Below are 19,705 nucleotides of genomic sequence, written 5' to 3'. Positions count from 1 at the left end.
AATACCTCGACTTTAAAACTTCTTATTCTAATTCCGAGTTACAACTGCTTTGCAATGATTTGTCCGAGCTACGATAGTTAATTCAATTCAATTTAATTTCAATTTCAATTATTTATTTAATTCGGATCCAGAGATCCATAATTGTTAGTACAACAAATCAAAATCAAAGTAAATTAATAAATAACAATCATAAGGATGACTCACGCTAGACCGGACCGGGCCGAGGCGTCCGACATGTCAATTTCTATGAGGGGTTGTGCACAAATCACGCGAGGTGTTTTCGGCTACTTTTTGACCCCCCCTCCTCCCCCCACACAACCTCACCTGTATTTTTTGAAATTTTTTCATTCGACCTAATTTTAAGATAAATAGTATTGTATATAGAAAATCTTGTTTATTTTTCTATTTTCGGTAAATAGGCTCGCTATTTTGAAGTGCAGAGTGAAGATTTATGTTTAACGACACCGAGAAAAAGTATCTACTCATGTGGTAGGCTTTTTCTTAGTTTCGTTCACTGTAGAAAAATACACGTGAGGTTTTCTTATACCCTCCTCCCCCAACGTGATTTATCGTGATTTTTTTCGTGACCCCCCCCTCCCCCATCGAACCTCGCGTGATTTGTGCACAAGCCCTGACGGGTGATCGGTGATCACGTGGTGTTTTCCATAGAAAACGAAACGCCGGATGATCCGGCCCAGGCCGCGTAGCCAAGATGCCAATCGCTTACGCTCCGTAGCTATCGAAACGCAACTGTCACTGTCACACTCATAAGGAAGAGTGATAGAGAGACATAATGCTTTTCGCTGTCGAAGCGATAGCGATTGTAACCTTGACTAGGCCGGCAGGTCTAGCGTGAGTCATCCTTTACTCACCTTGACAGCTGGCTCCAATGAGAAGTACCGCTAAAACCAAACAGGATGCGAATCGGTCCATTTTCCCTGAAATCCACTAATATGTTTAACACTAAACTGAGTCATTGTGACGTTAACCAAAAGGGTACTTATTGTCGATTGTCGATAAGGTTGATTTCAAATTGAAGCTATATCTATAAATAGTGCCTTATTGACAACCGATAATAAGTACCCTTTTAGTTAAGAATGACACATATAGGCTATCGCTGTTGATAAGAACAATCAGTAATATTATCATTACCTAGAAATACAATCACAATTTAAGGGTGACTCACGTTAGACCGGGCCGTGCCCGGGCCGGAGCTTCCGGCGCTTACTTTTCTATGACGGGCGATCACGTGATGCTTTCCATAGAAAACCTCCGGACACGGCCCGTCTAACGTGAGTAATCCTTTATGGAATACTGGTAAACCTTTTAACATTAAGTTAGAATATTATATATATATTAAAAACCGGTCACTCACGTATTTATGTCGCAAAACGCTCGACATGTTTCACTCCTTACCGAGGAGTCTTCGGCGCGCAGTCTGCGCCGGTCCGCCAACGCAAGCTCATGATAAAAGATGACTCACGTTAGACCGGGCCGTGTCCAAACCGGAGCTTCCGGCGCATCGATTTCTAATATGGAAAGCATCACGTGATCGCCTGTCATGTCATAGAAAAGTAAGCGCCGGAAGCTCCGGCCCGGACACGGCCCGGTCTAACGTTAGTCATCCTTAACACTCCTCGGTACGTAGTGAAACATGTCGAGCGTTTTACGACTTGAAATACGTGAGTGACCGGTTTTTAATATATTTAATATATCTATGTCTCACGGAAGTTATGTTATTTCACTTATTCGAGTTAGAATATTGACAATATTGTCTTGGCTTAGCGTTTTATACTGTCTATACGCAGTGCGACAAAATTAAAAACACGTTATAGCATTCCTGATAAAATACCTATCAAAAACAACCTAGGGACGTAATTTGGTCGGTTTCATTGTTACCAAGCAACAATACGTCTACAGATGTGGTGCATAACTAGTTATTTTCCATCGTATTTTCACGGAAATTGCTATTTCAGTTAGTCTCGGTATAAAAGTACTGAGGTTGACTGACGTGACAAATACAAACCGAGTCCGAGACAATACGATGGAAAACAATTATGCACTACATCACAGAATAAATTATAGTACTAGCAAAGACATATGTAACTTCGTATAAGACGAATAAAGTCTAAGGAAAAAACGTGCCTCGGAAATCAAGAAATAGTAGTTTGTGTTACAAGGGATCAAAATGGTATATTTCCGTCAAGGGCGTACATTGAAACCTGAATGAAGCGATGGATTCTAAAGTAGAATCCTGAGCGTAATGAGGGATTCAAGTGTTAACGCCCAAGACGAAATAATTATGATACCGTGTGACACATACTGCTTTTCACATCAACTATGAGGAAAATAAAAAAATCTTAGTGTTGACACAATCTGATGTTTAAACAGATTATTTAAGCTAAAAAAATAATGTACAAAAAAATGTATAAATAGTGTGCTTGAACAGAAAAGTGTTACTTTGCTCCCTCCTAGCAGGGAGGAAAAGTGCCACTTTGATTCCTCCTAGCAGGGAAGAAAAAGCTCATTTCCGAATAGGTGGTGTGAAAAAGTCATTCTCGAATAGATGACGCACACACGTCGCCGTTTCGTGAATGAACATGGATCGATATGATATAAAAATAATAAAATCATTTATCCAATAAGTATATACATTTTTTGATAACTTTATACATTTTCATTTTGAGTTTTAGTCGTGTGTCGATAGATGGCAGTAAATTTACTGTGACTACAAAATTTACTATGACAGGACCCCTCTATACTATCTATTCTTTTTGCTACTAGGTAGAGAAGACTCACTCTCTAATAAAACGCGTCTGTTACGATCAGCACAGATATGGCCGCTAGGTGACGACAGCGACACGCGCGGCTTATGGCTTTCCCCAAAATTGGTGTGGAACGGATGTACTTTTTGCTACCTGTAGCAAAGCGACGAAATCGCAGAGTGAGCCTCGCCTGACTACATCTGTACTGTTTTGAAGTGGCACTTAGGACGTTTTAGAAGTAGGCCCAAAACAAAAGTGAGACTATGACAAGGACAAACAATAATAGCGCCTTCGCATCTTCAAATCAAATTGGTTTTTCTATATAGTTCGTTTTTATTAGCATTAGAAAGAACTTGAAAGAAGGTACATAAGCGATCTTGACATGTCTTTTAATTTAAAAACGCTTTTTAAAAATCAATAACCATTACTTATAAATGAACGTATAAAATTCATAATTGTTACATATTTGCCGTAACTTATTTTTGATATGTGTTTTTCTATTAAAAGACACATCAAGATTGTTTACCTTATTTCTAACGTTAAAAAAACGAACTATAGATACTCCATTCCGCAGTACTTAAATAATTATGCAATGCTATACCAAGCTTTAAGGTGACAATCCATTTCCAACGCCAGCTGCACTACCATTCATTTTACTTGACAAATTGACAATAACACCAACGCTTTTGGAGTAGAGATGGGCGAAATGTGTCAGTAGAGGGAAAAGATTGATACATATCTTTTTACCACTGGGATATGTATCACTCTTTTATATCTTTATATCCGTGTGTATCAGTTGTCCCGCTCGTAACTGTATCGATACTTACTGACTTTGCGTCATCTTATGAATGAGAGAGAGACAGAATTGTTATTATAACGTGGCGACATTTTCATTTTGTATCATGATGGTTATAGATTGGTACATTCACATTCACACATCGAAATTAATTAATTAAATTGAAGATTATATGTGCCTAATAAAATACCTTATTGCTTTGTGTTTACATTTTATTAAATGCAATGCGATTTAACTCATTAACCGAATTAATAACTCATCAATCTCATCATTGCAATTTGCATTGCATCCTGCGCGAGCGAGAAATACTATACTATCTAGTTCTCGTTCCCGCGGAATAGCGAATGACGCGTCCGAATCCGCCTGAACGACCGCTGTCGCTCGTTCGTGTTACTTCGGTCGACGCGCGACCGAGACATCGCTTTCGCTTTAGTAAATCGTTGCCGAGGGAGTGAGCGGTACGGATATACTGACACATTCGGATTCGTAAAGACAAGAAGAGTGATTCATGAAACGAGAAAGATATATATCTTTTTTATCTATCACTCCTGAGTTACCCATCTCTATTTTGGAGCAGTAGTGCAGCTGCGGTCACAAATGGAATGTTACCATTACCAAAAAGAATAGATAGTATAGAGGCTGATAGAGGGGTCCTGTCATTGTCAATTTTGTAGTCACGGTACATTTACTGCCATCTATCGACACACGATTAAAACTTAAAATAAAATTGAAAATGTATAAATTAATCAAAATATGTTTACGGATAAATGATTCTTAATTTTTATTCTTCCATACTGACCCATGTTATTTCACTGATATCTGTTAAAATTGTTAAATACCAAACGGTGTCGTTAACGCCATCTAGCCGAGAATAGGCCAAAGGTAATGGCGCCATCTATTCGAGAATGACTTTTTCTTGGCCGTCCGAGGCACGTTTTTTCTTAGACTTTATTTATCTTATACGGAGTTATATATATCTCTGCCATTACACATCGAATTCGTAAACAACATAATTATTGCAAAAAATCACAGAGCGCATCCGTTATCACGCGAATAACTGGTCATGCATAGTTGCGCCGGCGCCGGTGCAGACGGTGCATATATTAGAGGTCACTCAAAAAATACCTACATACACGGTGTAACATGAGGAAACCGAATAATTTTAACCACGCATTTCTGAGGTCAAAAGAAGTAAAAATGTAATACGAGTTGAGGGCAATTTCGCCAGAAAAAAATTTACATGTACATAAAAAATAAATGTTATTGGTAAACTTGTGACTTAAAATTGATTTTTACATTTTTTTTTCGTAAAACCTACTTTTTGCAAAGTGTTACTTGTCACTTTTTGACATCTATCAATAAGGATATTTAGACTACGTACCATAGCAGCAACATCACCATCAAAAAGGCCTTTTACACTATGTAACAATAAAAACTTGTTTTTTTTAAATTCATAATATCTCTGAAACTAGACGAATTTTAAAAAAGTTTATAGGACATTTTTGTCTCTAAATATGATCAGGAATACGCTGTTAAAATTATTCGGTTTCCTCATGTTACACCGTGTACGTGTAAGTTGTATACTAAAATGTATAAAACGAAATTAACCAAAGAAAAAAGAGTAATATTATAATAAAACAATTTTATAAAATAAAACAACGGGTTACTCGGTCCACCGGTGCACTCCGGGAGTGCCGGCAGAAGTGAAAACTCAATGACATTGTAACAGTTTTTCGATCAGGTCACGTGTCCGTCTTACGAATCTTACGGTCACGTGACCTGTCGCGAGTTTAACATTTTTTCCCCATCACAAAAAGTGCACAGCGCCGCTAAAGAAGATTTCACTTCAAAAATCTTAGGACGCGTTTTAATGGTTATTATAACATTTTTAGGGTTGCGTACCTCAAAAGGAAAAAACGGAACCCTTATAGGATCACTCGTGCGTCTGTCTGTCCGTCTGTCACAGCATATTTACTCGGAAACTACTGAACCATAAGTTGTTTGGTACCTACACATACATATGTAAATTAGTGACCCAAAGTCAGACATAAGCTTATACACGAATTATTTCCGCCGATAGGCAATTTTGGTTTTCGTTTGGTGTACGTACTATTACTTAATATATCTGCTCAGCTGCAGTTGAAATCCGAACGTCTGCTTTTGACTGATTAAGATAGTTATATGAGTAACATAGTTTATGCTATGCAGGTATAGGTAAGTCAATAATTCCTTATCAGGTAACATATAGGTACTGTATATGCATATGATACGAATATACACCTATATTTTCAACAGTAAGATGCATACAGCAATCGATTCATATGTAGATAACTACAGTAAAATTTTCCACATTTCATTAACACTCATCTATTTGTCATATAAACTTGTTTTATAAGCTTGTTTATTAGATACACAAAGATTACCAGGTACGGATAATATTCTGATTTCACTGTATCTTTAGGTATTTAAAAAAGAGTAAACAAAATCTACCCTCAAATGGCTCCTTAAGTCAGTTTAGGGTAGATGAAAACATTACATGATCAAATAATGTAGGTTAAAGTCAGATCTTTCAGTGACAGATCCAGGTGGTTTTGTATTTGGTTGGTTAATCAATAAATGTTATAATTATATACCCGAAAGTGTACAAATTGTTTGTTTATTTTTTTTAATAGGTACCTAAAGATAGACTATAAAGCGGGAAAGCGTATTAACCATGTAAAATGTATGAATACAAGTAGGTAGGGATCATTGTAAAATGGCGTCTTATGCCAGAAATCGATTTGAACATCATTGCACGGATCGGTTTCGAATCATAATCAAATTTCTCAAAACTAAACACAAGTAACTCACCTTTTAACACCTAATAATCACAAAAACACATAAAAATCACATAAATACTGCATAAAGTAGTAGTTTTTCACGAAAGCGTGTTATGCACAATATAGACACTCGGTACACTGACAAGATGGACGCTTATCTTATCTTTGTTATCGTTGGGCGAGGCTTTATCAATGCTGACGAGAGGTATAACCAGGTATCTGAAACCCTAGTGTAAATTGTGACGTCCACGGGTAAAGGTACCTTATGGCGGTTGGCGCTTACGCTATTATTAATGCCGCTCTAATATTATTGCGGCGCTATGCGACGTAAGCGCCAGCCTCCATAAGGTACCTTTTGCCGTGGAACGTCACTATTTTATTTGATAGTGACGAGCGTTCTCGTTTGCGTTATGTCTATTTTGTATGGGATTTTGAACAGCGCGCCAAGCGGGACGTTTTGGAAACTCATAATCCCATACAAATGGACACATAACGCTAATGCGTAGGTACCAATAGAGAAATATAGTAAGACAAGAGTGCTCACTCCATACAGTCTTGGTATCAAAAATATTACAATTTTCGTTGGTCCCCACTTGAGAGACATCTAGTATCGAGTAGCGGTACTGATAATTCCGCTACTCGATGCTAGATGTCGACTATGAAAATACTAATATTTTTGGTGCCAATACTGATGTATGGAGTGTCTCTTGTCTTACTATATTTCTATATGACTTGGGGCAATGTCACGTCACGTTATCGAATGAAATCAGAGATATATATAACTCCGTATAAGATAAATAAAGTCTAAGAAAAAAACGTGCCTCGGATGTCAAGCAAAAGTTACTGTCGAATAGATGGCGCCATATACCTTTGGCCTATTGTCGTTTAGATGGCGTTGGCGACACCGTTTGATATTTAACAATTTTAACACGTATCAGTGAAAGAACATGGGTCATTGTGGAACAATAAAAATTAATAATCATATATCCGTAAACATATTTTAATTCATTTATACATTTTCAATTTTATTTTAAGTTTTAATCGTGTGTCGATAGATGGCAGTAAATGTACCGTGACTACAAAATTTACTTTGACAGGACTCCTCTATACTATCTATTCTTTTTGAATGAAATTAACACCAGGGGTTTCTGTATTTCCCAGACATTTGACGGCCTTCTAGCTCCGGTAGTGACCCTTACGAAGCAGGAGGTCCCGGGTTCGAATCCTGGTAAGTGCATTTATTTGTGTGTTTATCACGAATATTTTGTTCATTCGTTATGGATGTTTTCTATGTATATACGTATGTATGTACCTAACTATATTTTATACACATTGTCGTCTAGTACCCCCAACACAAGTATGATTGAGCTTACTTTAAGCAAAGAGAATAGATAGTATAGAGGGGTCCTGTCATAGTAAATTTTGTAGCCACTCTAAATTTACTGCCATCTATCGACACACGACTAGAACTCAAAATAAACTCGTATAAAATTATCAAAATAGTGTATAATTATAAATGGATAAATAATTTTATTATTTTTATATCATTTTGACCCATGTTCATTCTTTGATATCTAAATGTTAAAATTGTTAAATATGAAACGGTATCGTCACGCCATCTAGCCGAGAATAGGCCAAAGGTGTGTGCGCCATCTATCCGAGAATGACTTTTTCTTGATTTCCGAGGCACGTTTTTTTCTTAGACTTTATTCATCTTATAAGAAGTTACATATGTCTTTGCTTTAAGTAGGACTAGAATGATCTGCGTAAAATTGTCCTATAGATGCCTATAGGGACCGTGCGAGTTGGAGGGTCTGACATCTTGTGGCCTGAATCGGAAACATATGTGCACATGTACATTGCCAAAGCAAGTGCTACCATCTACCGATCTCGTCGGTACGTTTCCTTGTGCATAGTAGGTTCTGCCATCTTGGGGGCTACATCGAAAGAACAACACATTTACGCCTCGCGCCAGAAATCTGGCGGCTCCTATGCTGCCCCCTATAGTTCATGCACGGAGTCTATAATATCTATTGATTTACAACCATATCAATTTTTGCTTTTGCTTTAGCCTTCCGTGATAAGATAAACTGCGTCATTTCTCTATGCCTGCGGTATCACTGTCCGCTGTCCAGAGGCAGAATAAGGTATCTGACTTCTGAATGAATGATTTATAATCAGAAATAGTAAATTGGGTAGTATTACACCAAGATAAGTCTGCAACGATTTTGACAGCAACTCGCAGTGCAAATGTTATTTATACGTGAACTTTGATAGAAGTTTGACGTTTAAAATAACACTTGCACTGCGTGGTCAATCAAAATCGCTGCGGACTTTTCTTCACACACCTTCCAACCCAGAGGGGAAACTAGGCCTTATTGGGATTAGTCCGATTACCTCACGATGTTTTCCTTCACCGAAAAGCAACTGGTAAATATCAAATGATATTTCGTGCATAAGTTTCAAAAAACTCATTGTTACGAGCCGGGGTTTGAACCCGCGACCTCCGGATTGATAGTCACACGCTTTTAGGTACCGCTAGGCCACCAGCGCTATTCTATAATAAATAAATATATACCTTTATGTATGTAGATAAATACTTAAGTACAATTAGCGAAACATACATAAGTTCTTAGTATTTTCTTATCATTACTTTAGAACAATAAATTGTGAACAACATATTGTCAAGACTTACTCATTTCTTAGATGTAAGTTGATAATTATAAATGTGACGTTATCTATGTAAAGGGACCTAGGGACTTTTGGCGCTTACGCCGCACAGCGTCGCGCGGCATTGTGTTTATATCGGAGCATCGTTAATAATGGCGTAAGTGCCATCGGCAATAAGGTCCCTTTTCATAGATAACGTCACAAATAGCATCAGGCTCACCTTAGTAAAAGCCGGAGTCAATTCTGATTCTACAATTTGTATCGGTTTTGATATTGTTTTAATACTATCTTGAAAATCACTCACACTGGTTGATGTCAGGGAAATAAATAGACATAAAAACCGGACAAGTGCGAGTCGGACTCGCCCACCGAGGATTCCGTAGTTTTTAGTATTTGTTGTTATATCGGCAACGGAAATACATCATCTGTGAAAATTTCAAGTGTCTGTCACGGTTCATGAGTTACAGCCTGGTGACAGACAGACGGACAGACGGACAGCGGAGTCTTAGGAACCCTAAAAAGCGTATAAAAATCTGATACCTAATATTACAAGCTTTAGTTTCACCTGACCGTTGTCTGCCTGTCTGTGCGTAATCAAATCTTGCAAGTTCAATTTGATCCACTTCCCGATTTCCGCTTGAGCTGAAATTTTGCATACATACGTAAGTCGGGTGACAATGCAATATTATGGTGTCATCAAGCTGATCTGATGCTGGAGACCGGAGGTGGCCATAGGAACTCTGTGATAAAACAACGAAACCTAATTGTGTTTCGGGTTTTTAGAATTGTCTCGATGAGCATTAGTTGCCTGTGGAAAGAAAAGTACAGTCAGCGATAAAAACTTGCACCAAAAATTAAATGTTTGACAAAATTTTATTTTTCTGACTTAACCATAGAGAAATAATGACTCAACAATGTTTGGCTACTGCAGCGTTGGGTACCTAATACATATTCCACTTGCCAATATCTGTGTCCAAATATCTGTGTAGGGCTTCCAAATACCGGACTTCTCACAATACCGGTATTAATACCGAAACTGTCTTCATCAATACCGGGATCCCAGGATGGATATAAAAGGTTTATACTGCAAATTTTCCTTGTTTATGAATTATGAAAACACCGGGATCCCGGTATTGCATTTAAAAATACCGGTATTGAAAAATACGTTTAAAAAGACGGGATCCCGGTATTTCGGGATTCCGGGATCCCGGTATTGGAAGCCCTAATTTTGTCACACATTTTGCTTGATGTGAGAGTGAGACGCAATGACATTGGAGCAAGTGGAGAGATGGAATACCACCCTTAGCAAAATAAGTGTAACTAAATCTATTCAACTAAACCATATTTCACAAACAAAACAACCTTAACAAAGAGTCAAATCTGATACAGCCCCCTCATGCTAGATAGAATTACATATTACTTCAAAAACATTCTTAATCCATAATGCACTAACTCCAATATAGAACGCAAACTAATTTCAACTCTAACACCTTTAGTTTAAGTCCAAAATAACATTCGATTCTATAAAAAACTTACGCTCTTCTGTTATATTACTTTACTAATCTACCTAAATCCATAAAGTATTAACAACAGTCATAAAACCGAACCAATTAAAACCCTAGCCATTTACTCATAACGTCCAAAATCGCAAAAGATTTAGCATAATATTTAAGTTGTTATGATTTTGAGGTTACCTATTGTTCGTTGTAGGGTTTAGTTCCGCTACTCGCCGCGTGGCGGCGCGTGTCGCCACTCAAGTTGCTTGTTCGCCATTGTTTGGAATATCCTGTCATTTTACTAAAGACGCGCGGTGTCTTGACATGTAATTAAGATTTTTTTTAAGGACCTATTAGAGCGTTGACGCTTAAACAGACGGAAGTGATGTTTAAGTGTACTTAGGTGTTTTTCCGGTTTATTAACGTTCATATAATATGTCATGACATAACTACCAAGCCATTGCTTGGTTTTTCTACCTTTTTCCAAGATTTAGCATATTATTTTTTACAAAAATGTTAGAGATAGGTAACTAAATGTGTTGACAGGCGGATACCGTCCGGCGGACTGTTAATCAGTGGGCCCCTTAAGTATGAAAAATCTATAGGTAAGACGCAAATGCATAGACTGCAAAACCACGAACGCTTTTAAGCGCGATAAAATATACTACCGGGTGTGGCCTGTAATACGAGCAAAAAATTTAACTGTAGGCTGTACTCCTCATACTGACCAAGGTATGTCAGGATCGTAGCAAGTGGAAATCCGTGGTCTCTGCCTACCCCTCCGGGAAATAGGCGTGATTATATGTATGTATGTATTTGTTGAGCAACTTTTAAAAATAACTTGTGGTTTGATTTTTAATACACTTTAAAATTTATTCTAAGACGCAATGTATTGCAAATTTTGTTATGTTTAAGGCGTGACAAGCAACGTCAATCACAAATGATATGGCATGGCGATGGCGTCCATTGAAGGTAATATTTATTTTGTATGAAAAATAGTAAGTCTAAATACTTCATAATTTTTAAAAGTTGTTGAACTAAAGTGTCACCGTTTGAGGAGTACAATCTATGTTTTAATTATTTGCTCATGTTACAGGCCACACCCGGTATAAGGTAAGTACCCCTATTAACGAGGGGGTTAAGCAAGTTTCCCAAAAAGAGCCAAAAATGAAGCATAAACCGGCGGTGTATTGACCAAGACATATTTTTTTATGTTAGTTTGATAATTAAAGTTTATATTATTTTAGTTTCTGGCCTTGTTTTAGAAAATTATAAAGGAAAAAATAATTATCAAAACCAAAATGTCGAAATCGCCTATTACCGTGGTACTGGACCGCTGTTACCCAAATACCGCGGATGTGGGTTCCTTTTTACGAGGGTAGATAACTCGTTGCATTTTTAGTTCCATAATTATAATAAATATTATTTATTTGACAATAATGGATAAAATATGGTATATTCAATACATACGCTTTTCATATTATAAGACTTATTTTAATTATTGAATTTTAAATAGAAATATGTACTTAGTTGGTTCCTTTAACGCTAAAAACATCGTGGGGTACCCTTTACGAGCAAGTGTGATGCTGTCGAAATTCTTGTTTAATTTAATACCTATCTACGTTAAATAAATAGGTACATACTTAATTATTTCAACCGGACGTGGAGGGCAAAATGCGCCTAAACGTTCAAGCTATCACAATTATATTCTACACAATACATATACAAGATCTGTGTAAATTAATGTTAATGTTGTATGTTTGTGTTGTGTGTCTATTTTAACATAGAATACATTTTTCTACTCCAGCACTTCTATTTGTCGATTAAATGACTGCCAGTGATTTCTAAACCAGCTACATTTGAAGCGCGGTGCGTAGGGGGCCGTGTCCTTTGTCTATATGATCACTAATATCACAATAGCGAAAAGTTGTATAACTGACTGTATTAAAAAAAAACTATTTTCTAGGCAAAGATCTAAAAACCAATATTTACTTTGACTTTATATATCATTTTATGTTTGCTGCCTTATAAAAAATGTTATGTGCAACGGTACAACATTAGGTCTGAAAATTCACAGGCCTTTCTTCGGCCCTTGAATTTTAAAAACCCTTTTATTGTGTACCTGGTATACCAAAGAATATCAAAAGTATTAGGTATTTTAAGAACCTATTAATTTTGAAGCCATGAAAGTTTTAGGTGGGTCTGTATTAGGTTCTCATACAGCTTATTACCGAGTGATGTCTTTTCTACCCATCGTTAAACGGTTCAATTCAAATAATTTTAAAACTCATTTACGACTAATCAAAATAAATAGTTATCTTGTATTTTTTTAATACGATCAATATGGATGATTCCAAATATTACAAAACAATGGTTAAAATAAACTTTATAACCATACTTCTGTTTTTATATCAATACTTGAACGAGTTTCTCATATAAGGGTTTCTAAGAAAACGTCTGAGAAGGTGTCTAAAATTGTAATCAAAATTAAGAGTTCTTGCATAGATTTCATACCACGCTAATAGCTCTTTAGTTTTATAGGAGGTTAAATAATTCAATAACATCAAAAGTCAAAGAAATGTGCATTTATATATGAAAATAAGATCGCTTGAATCTAAAATACCGTTTCCGTTATTACCGAGGTATACCTCGAAATTAGGTGTCACACAAAGAAAATGGAACCTAACACCGAGGTTTTTAATTTCCTATTTTTTCCCCTTTTGGCGAGCAAATATCGCAAATAAAGTATTTGGGAATCATAAAGATAATAACTAAGAATCAATCTCAAGTCTTAGTCTTTCCATAATATTTATCATTATTACGCTAATTACTAAATAGAATAAGCGTTTACTTACTTGAAGTGTTGCGTGTTAGTATGGAGCAACCAAATCTTGCGCTCTTGATACGCTAGTTTACGTTTTTCGACTTGTTTGTGTGATGTTTCCGTAGTAGTGTTATACTTATTCGACAGTCAAAAGGTAAGGCTTTATTTCTGTGTTCTTAGATTCAAAGAAAGTTAATAAGCTTTCTTATTAAAAGCTATTTTGTACATACCGCGGTAATGAATGCCAATTTTAATGGGGTCGTTAATAGGGGTACTTACCTTAATTAGTTCCCACAAAAACTAACGTAAGCACTTACAACTTCAAGCTCTACCGATGGTCGATAACACACGTCTGTGTTGTGTCAACACGGCAGTGGAGGGTTAATTATGAAACTGCACGATTGCGCTTTTTACCTGAGCTTATGAAGGGTTGAAAACACTTCAATGATCTTAATGGTACTTGAATCATGATGATTTGTCTTCTAAAAGATCTTTTTGTCATTGAAAAGGTTAAGTAGCGCGTATTATGCAAAAAATATCTGGAAGACCGAGGTTTGCTCGGAAAATTAAAAAATGCGTGTTTTCCCAGAGATAAGACCCAGCTAGGTCGATTTCTCGACCCCCAAAACCCCCATATAGCATATTTCATCGAAATCGTTAGAGCCGTTACCCGTTACCGAGATCCCCGAAATATATTTAACGATCAATTCTTGTTTACAAGCTTTTATTTCGTTTCACCTGACTGTTGTCTGTGTGTCTGTCTGTGTGTAATCAAATCTTGCAAGTTAAATTTGATCCACTTCCCGGTTTCCGATTGAGCTGAAATTTTGCATACATACGTAAGTCGGGTGACAATCCAATATTATGGTGTCATCGAGCTGATCTGATGATGGATACCAGAGGTGGCCTTAGGAGCTCTGTGATAAAACAACGCAACCTAATTGTGTTAGGGCCACTTGCACCATTCACTAACCCGGGGTTAACCGGTTAAATCAGGAAGTAACTATGGTTACCAGTACAATTTGACCCTGGGTTAACGGTTTATCCGCTTAACCCCGGGTTAGTGGGATGGTGCAAGTGGCACTTAGGGGTTTTTAAAATTGTCTCGATGAGTATTAGTTGTCTGTCGTAAGAAAAGTACAGTCAGCGATAAAAGCTTGTACTAAAAATGAAATGTTTCCCAAAAACTTATTTATTGATATGTTTAATATCTGGGAGAACATATTATAAAAACTCAAACTCTATTGCTCGGTCAATTACGCTTCTCTCTATGACTGTGTCTTAAATCATCGAATAAATTTAGACCAAGAAAAGTCTGCGGCAATTTTGATAGCATACCCAGTGCACGTGTCATTTATTTAATACATACGTCATAATTTTGTAGTAGTTTGACGTTTAAAATAACACTTGCACCTGTCAAAATCGCTGCAGACTTTTCTTGGTCTAACTCTACGAAGATTCCATGCAAAGTGCAAGCTTTGATGATATCAATTTTAATCAATATTGCAATAACGCTCAAATTGAATATAATTCGCGAACAGGGTGCACGTGGGGCGCCGCCATTGATGTTTCTAATAACACTAATAAACCGAATTAAGTGCAGCTCTATTATTCGCTTCAGAACGTATTAGCGGACCCTTGACATGACACTTGGTAGTTATAGAAGTCGGACCAAAAAAAGTCTGCATCGGATTTTATAGCCCACGCAGTGCAAGTGTCAATTATACGTTATAATTTCATAGTTTGACGTTTATAATAACACTTTCACTGCGTGGGCTATCAAATCCGCTGCAGACTATTCTTGGTCTGACTCTAGTTAGATATAGACGGTCAAGCAAATATTGTCAGTAGAAAAAGGCGCCAAATTCAAATTTTCTATGAGAAAATATTCCTTCGCGCTTACATTTTTCAAATTTGCCGCCTTTTTCTCCTGACAAGATCTATTTGACCAACTTTCTTTATGGTTGCGAGTTATCGGATGTAAAGATCATAATTACATAATTTTCATGATGCCGTACACATAAAAACCGTACACATAAGTCCGACTCACGCTTGGCTGCACATTTCTAATAGGTTTTCCTGACATTTTTTTTTTAATTTTAGACCTAGTAGAGATAAAGGGGGTGGGGGGATGGTCGGACAGATAGACGCACGAGATGATCCTATAAGGAGTATAAGGGTTCCCTTTTTTCTTTTTGAGATACGGAACCCTAAAAACTAACTTCGAGACCTTTCCGAGTGCACACTGGCACTAATAAGTAAGTAGTATTTATTCGTTTTTGTACAAGTATTAAATTATTACAATATAGGTTGGGATCTTCTTTTAAGCAACAATGCTTGCTGTGACAGAAACTTATGATGTAGGTAGGTATATTTTTCTTCTCAAATGTATGCAAATAACTACTAACATTAACTTTATTTTATTTTATTGTATACCTACTGTTACTAAACTGATATGGACATGTGTCTGAAATAAAGTTTTCCAATTCCAATTTCAAATCAGTTTCCCAACAAAGCGCCTGGCCAAATTAGGTTTGCGCCCAATTTGGCCCAATTTGCCCCAGTTTCCCCCCGATACCGCCACAATGCGTTCAAATTGCCCGTGGGATACATGTAACAATCGTTCTGTTTTGATATACAATTGGTACGGCCACGTGTTTGTAAACTGGGTATAAACGTCGTGCAATTATAGAAGAATTCAATTAGAGAATACACGCCTGAGTTTTTTTAAATACCTATCCTTACAGTTCGTTTTTAAGGTTCCGTACCCAAAGGGTAAAACGGGACCCTAAGACTACTAAGACTTCGCTGTCCGTCCGTCCGTCCGTCTGTCACCAGGCTGTATCTAACGAACCGTGATAGCTAGACAGGACAGTAGTAGACAGAAATTTTCACAGATGATGTATTTCTGTTGCCGCTATAACAACAAATACTAAAAACAGAATAAAATAAAGATTTAAATGGGGCTCCCATACAACAAACGTGATTTTTGACCAAAGTTAAGCAACGTCGGGAGTGGTCAGTACTTGGATGGGTGACCGTTTTTTTTTGCTTTTTTTTGTTTTTGTTTTTTTTTATTATGGTACGGAACCCTTCGTGCGCGAGTCCGACTCGCACTTGCCCGGTTTTTTTTTTTAAATACCTATCCTTACAGTTCGTTTTTGTATCATTAGAAAGAATCGTGGCGTCTTCTTCCTCGCGTTATCCCGGCATTTTGCCACGGCTCATGGGAGCCTGGGGTCCGCTTGACAACTAATTCCATGATTTGACGTAGGCACTAGTTTTTACGAAAGCGATCGCCATCTGACCTTCCAACCCAGAGGGAAAACTAGGCCTTGTTCGGATTAGTCCGGTTTCCTCACGATGTTTTCCTTCACCGAAAAGCGACTGGTAAATATCTAATGATATTTCGTACATAAGTTCCGAAAAACTCATTGGTACGAACCGGGGTTTGAACCCGCGACCTCCGGATTGCAAATCGCACGCTCTTACCGCTAGGCCACCAGCGCTTCATTAGAAAGAATCGTGACATGTCTTTTAATTAGAAAAACGCTTTTTAAAAATCAGTAACTATTACTTATGAAAGCTGAAGAATATAAATGATCGTATTAGATTCATAATTGTTACATATTTGCCGTGACTTATTTTTAAAAAGTGTTTTTCAATAAAAAGACACATCAAGATTGATTACCTTATTTCTAATGCTAAAAATCGTGCTATAATAGGGTATTTGACTGTGTTTAAAAATAGTTATTTACGATACAAGTGCGAAAAAGTGGAAATTCGAAACGAGTGGCGATAAATTAAAACACGACCGAAGGGAGTGTTTTAAATCGACACGAGTTCGCACGTGTATCGTACAACGTTTTACAGTACATATATGGCCCTTTAAACTTTTGACATCGCACGAAAAGTCCTATTTTACGCACTAGTGCGGAAAAATAGGACCATATGTACTGTAAAATATATTTTATTACATGCATGAAATAAATAAAGCACGGGAAGATTAATAGAGAAACGTAGAAAGCAGTTAATTTTAGTCCCAATTTCTATTTTAAAACCCGTATAAAACTATAAAGAGTAGGTAATTTGATCGTGACGTCACATGTTAGTATTGTTAGTGTTTTATATAAATTCCATAGTAACAAAATCGTTTTGACAGTTCGGCAAAAGAAACTGGTTTGACTAGTAATCAAATAGCCTATAACCGGGGGCGATTCAGAATTAAGATGTTACGATTTTTAGTTTTGATACGAGAATCGCTCGGGCTGATTGGTTGTCGCATGCGAAATGAAACGAGAATTTTCTCGAGAACAGAGTAATTTAATCTATTGGAAACTTTCTCGGAAATGTTCTCTGAGAGTTTTACCCTTTCGTCGCAAAAGCGATGAATGGGGTTGGCAACTGTCAAAGGTTTGCATAGATGGCGCCATCATAGCTTGCCCCTTTTTCTATGAGATTTGGCTTAAAGAGCTGGCATCCAGGGTATTAAAAGAACAAAATTTTGACCCAATTCTAGGGATTGACACTTGACAGGGCAAGCTATGATGGCGCCATCTGCTAAAAACTTCTAACGGCCAACCCCATTCTTTTGTTTAACATACAACCGGTAGACAACATGCCAATCGCCAGCGATTGCCACCTTGGCTAGGCACCCTGTTGTTGTTTACTATTAGCACTGGAGTCCCCTTCCACTAATGAGAGCGTGCCTTATCTCGGTAACAACTCGTCGAGTTGAAAATACTCAAATTGGCTGATTTAGGACAAACCTTTAACTTTTTTTAATACAAGATTGTACGCTGAGAAAATTAAATGGCTAGAAATAAATAACGGCGCGATTCGGGAAATGAATAAGACATTCACTAGATATGAAATAGTAACGATATGTGACGTTCCACGGCAAAAGGTACCTTATGTCCGCAATAATATTGGAGCGGCGTTAATAATAGCGTAAGCGCTAACTGCCATAGGGTACCTTTTGCCCTGGAACGTCACATATCGTTACTATTTCATATTTAGTGAATATCTAATACATTTCCCGAATCCGTAAGCCGTAAGTCTACAACCCATCGAGTTACTTGGCTCGGAGGGAGCCTGCAAAGTACGTTGTTAAAATCAAAGTTAACTTGGTAAACGTAAGTTGGTAAAATTATGCAATTAAATTTATTAAAAGCAAATAACACGCGTTTATATTGACTAGGACACTTGTATGAAAACAAATGAGTACTTGGTTAAAACAACCAAGAACGTTTAGCAATAATTGCTTGTTTGTCAATTACAAAGCTTTATTCCGCATTTTAAAGAAGTCTTGGTTGTATTCAACTAAATAAATTTTAACGAAGCCAAATTGGCACTTTGCTAAAGCTTATTGAAATTAAATTAAATTAAATTTATTAATGTATGTTGAGAATGGGTTACAAGCTGAAATTAATTGCTACCTAGTAGTCTCACCAGACTCTACCTTTTCAGGCGTAGGTACAATACATTTCAGGACGACACATGCAATCACATTAATATAAAATCAATTTAAAATATTTATAACTAACTTAAATAAATAAAATAAAATCAAAATTAAATTAACATGTGATATTGTTGTCATTTAGAAATTCGTTTATACTGTAATAACATTTCTGTATGAGCCATTGTTTAACTAAGTTCTTAAATTTTATTATAAAATATTATTTTTTTCCATGTACCTGTAAAAACCCATGGGTGTTCAGATTAATCAAAATAGGTGAAACTTAACGCTCAGATATGGAGTTATTTTCTGGGGTAACTCTACCAATCGTGAACTCGAATTTCGAGCGCAGAAAAGATTATTTGAAACCCTCCCATAGAAAATGGACCAGCCGAAATGTATGAGACAGCCAAATTTTTTCGCGATTTCGTGGTTGGTCCCATAGTAAACGTTGCTCAGTATAATCCCATACCTCCCTGGCAACGAGAATGCACTTATTTTTTGGCTACCCTGTATAACTTATCACTAAAGCCAGGCGTGGCTCACTCCGCGATTTCGTCGCTTTGCTACAGGTAGCTAAAAGTCCATCCGTTCGGCCCCAATTTTGGGGTTTGTCATAAGCCGCGCGTGGCGCTGTCGCCACCTAACGGCCATATCTGTGCTGATTGTGACAGACGCGTTTTGTTAGAGAGTGAGTCTTCTGTACCTAGTACTATTATTTATTCTGTGCTAAAGGCAAGTAAAGCCGCGCACATCTATTAGTACCCTATAAACGTTCGCAAAACGACAAACGGCCCAAAGCGACCCCATAATCTGCGTCTTTCGATCCTTAAATACTGAGCTCCGATTGGCTGAAACGACGTCGGGGTGAAAATGC

General features: G+C 37.1%; 1 protein-coding gene across 1 annotated transcript in view; it reads left to right on the top strand.

Moving 5' to 3' along the window:
- The window catches only part of LOC134677990 (arginine-hydroxylase NDUFAF5, mitochondrial), a 168,051-nt gene that overhangs the window by 81,072 nt on the left and 67,274 nt on the right, over positions 1-19,705 (top strand). The gene's annotated exons all lie outside the window — the stretch shown is intronic.

The sequence above is a fragment of the Cydia fagiglandana genome, chromosome 27 (genome assembly GCF_963556715.1).
Source record: "Cydia fagiglandana chromosome 27, ilCydFagi1.1, whole genome shotgun sequence".
NCBI classification, from domain to species: domain Eukaryota; kingdom Metazoa; phylum Arthropoda; class Insecta; order Lepidoptera; family Tortricidae; genus Cydia; species Cydia fagiglandana.
The sequence above is the reverse complement of the archived record's forward strand: the minus strand, read 5'-3'. Positions and strand labels throughout refer to the sequence as shown.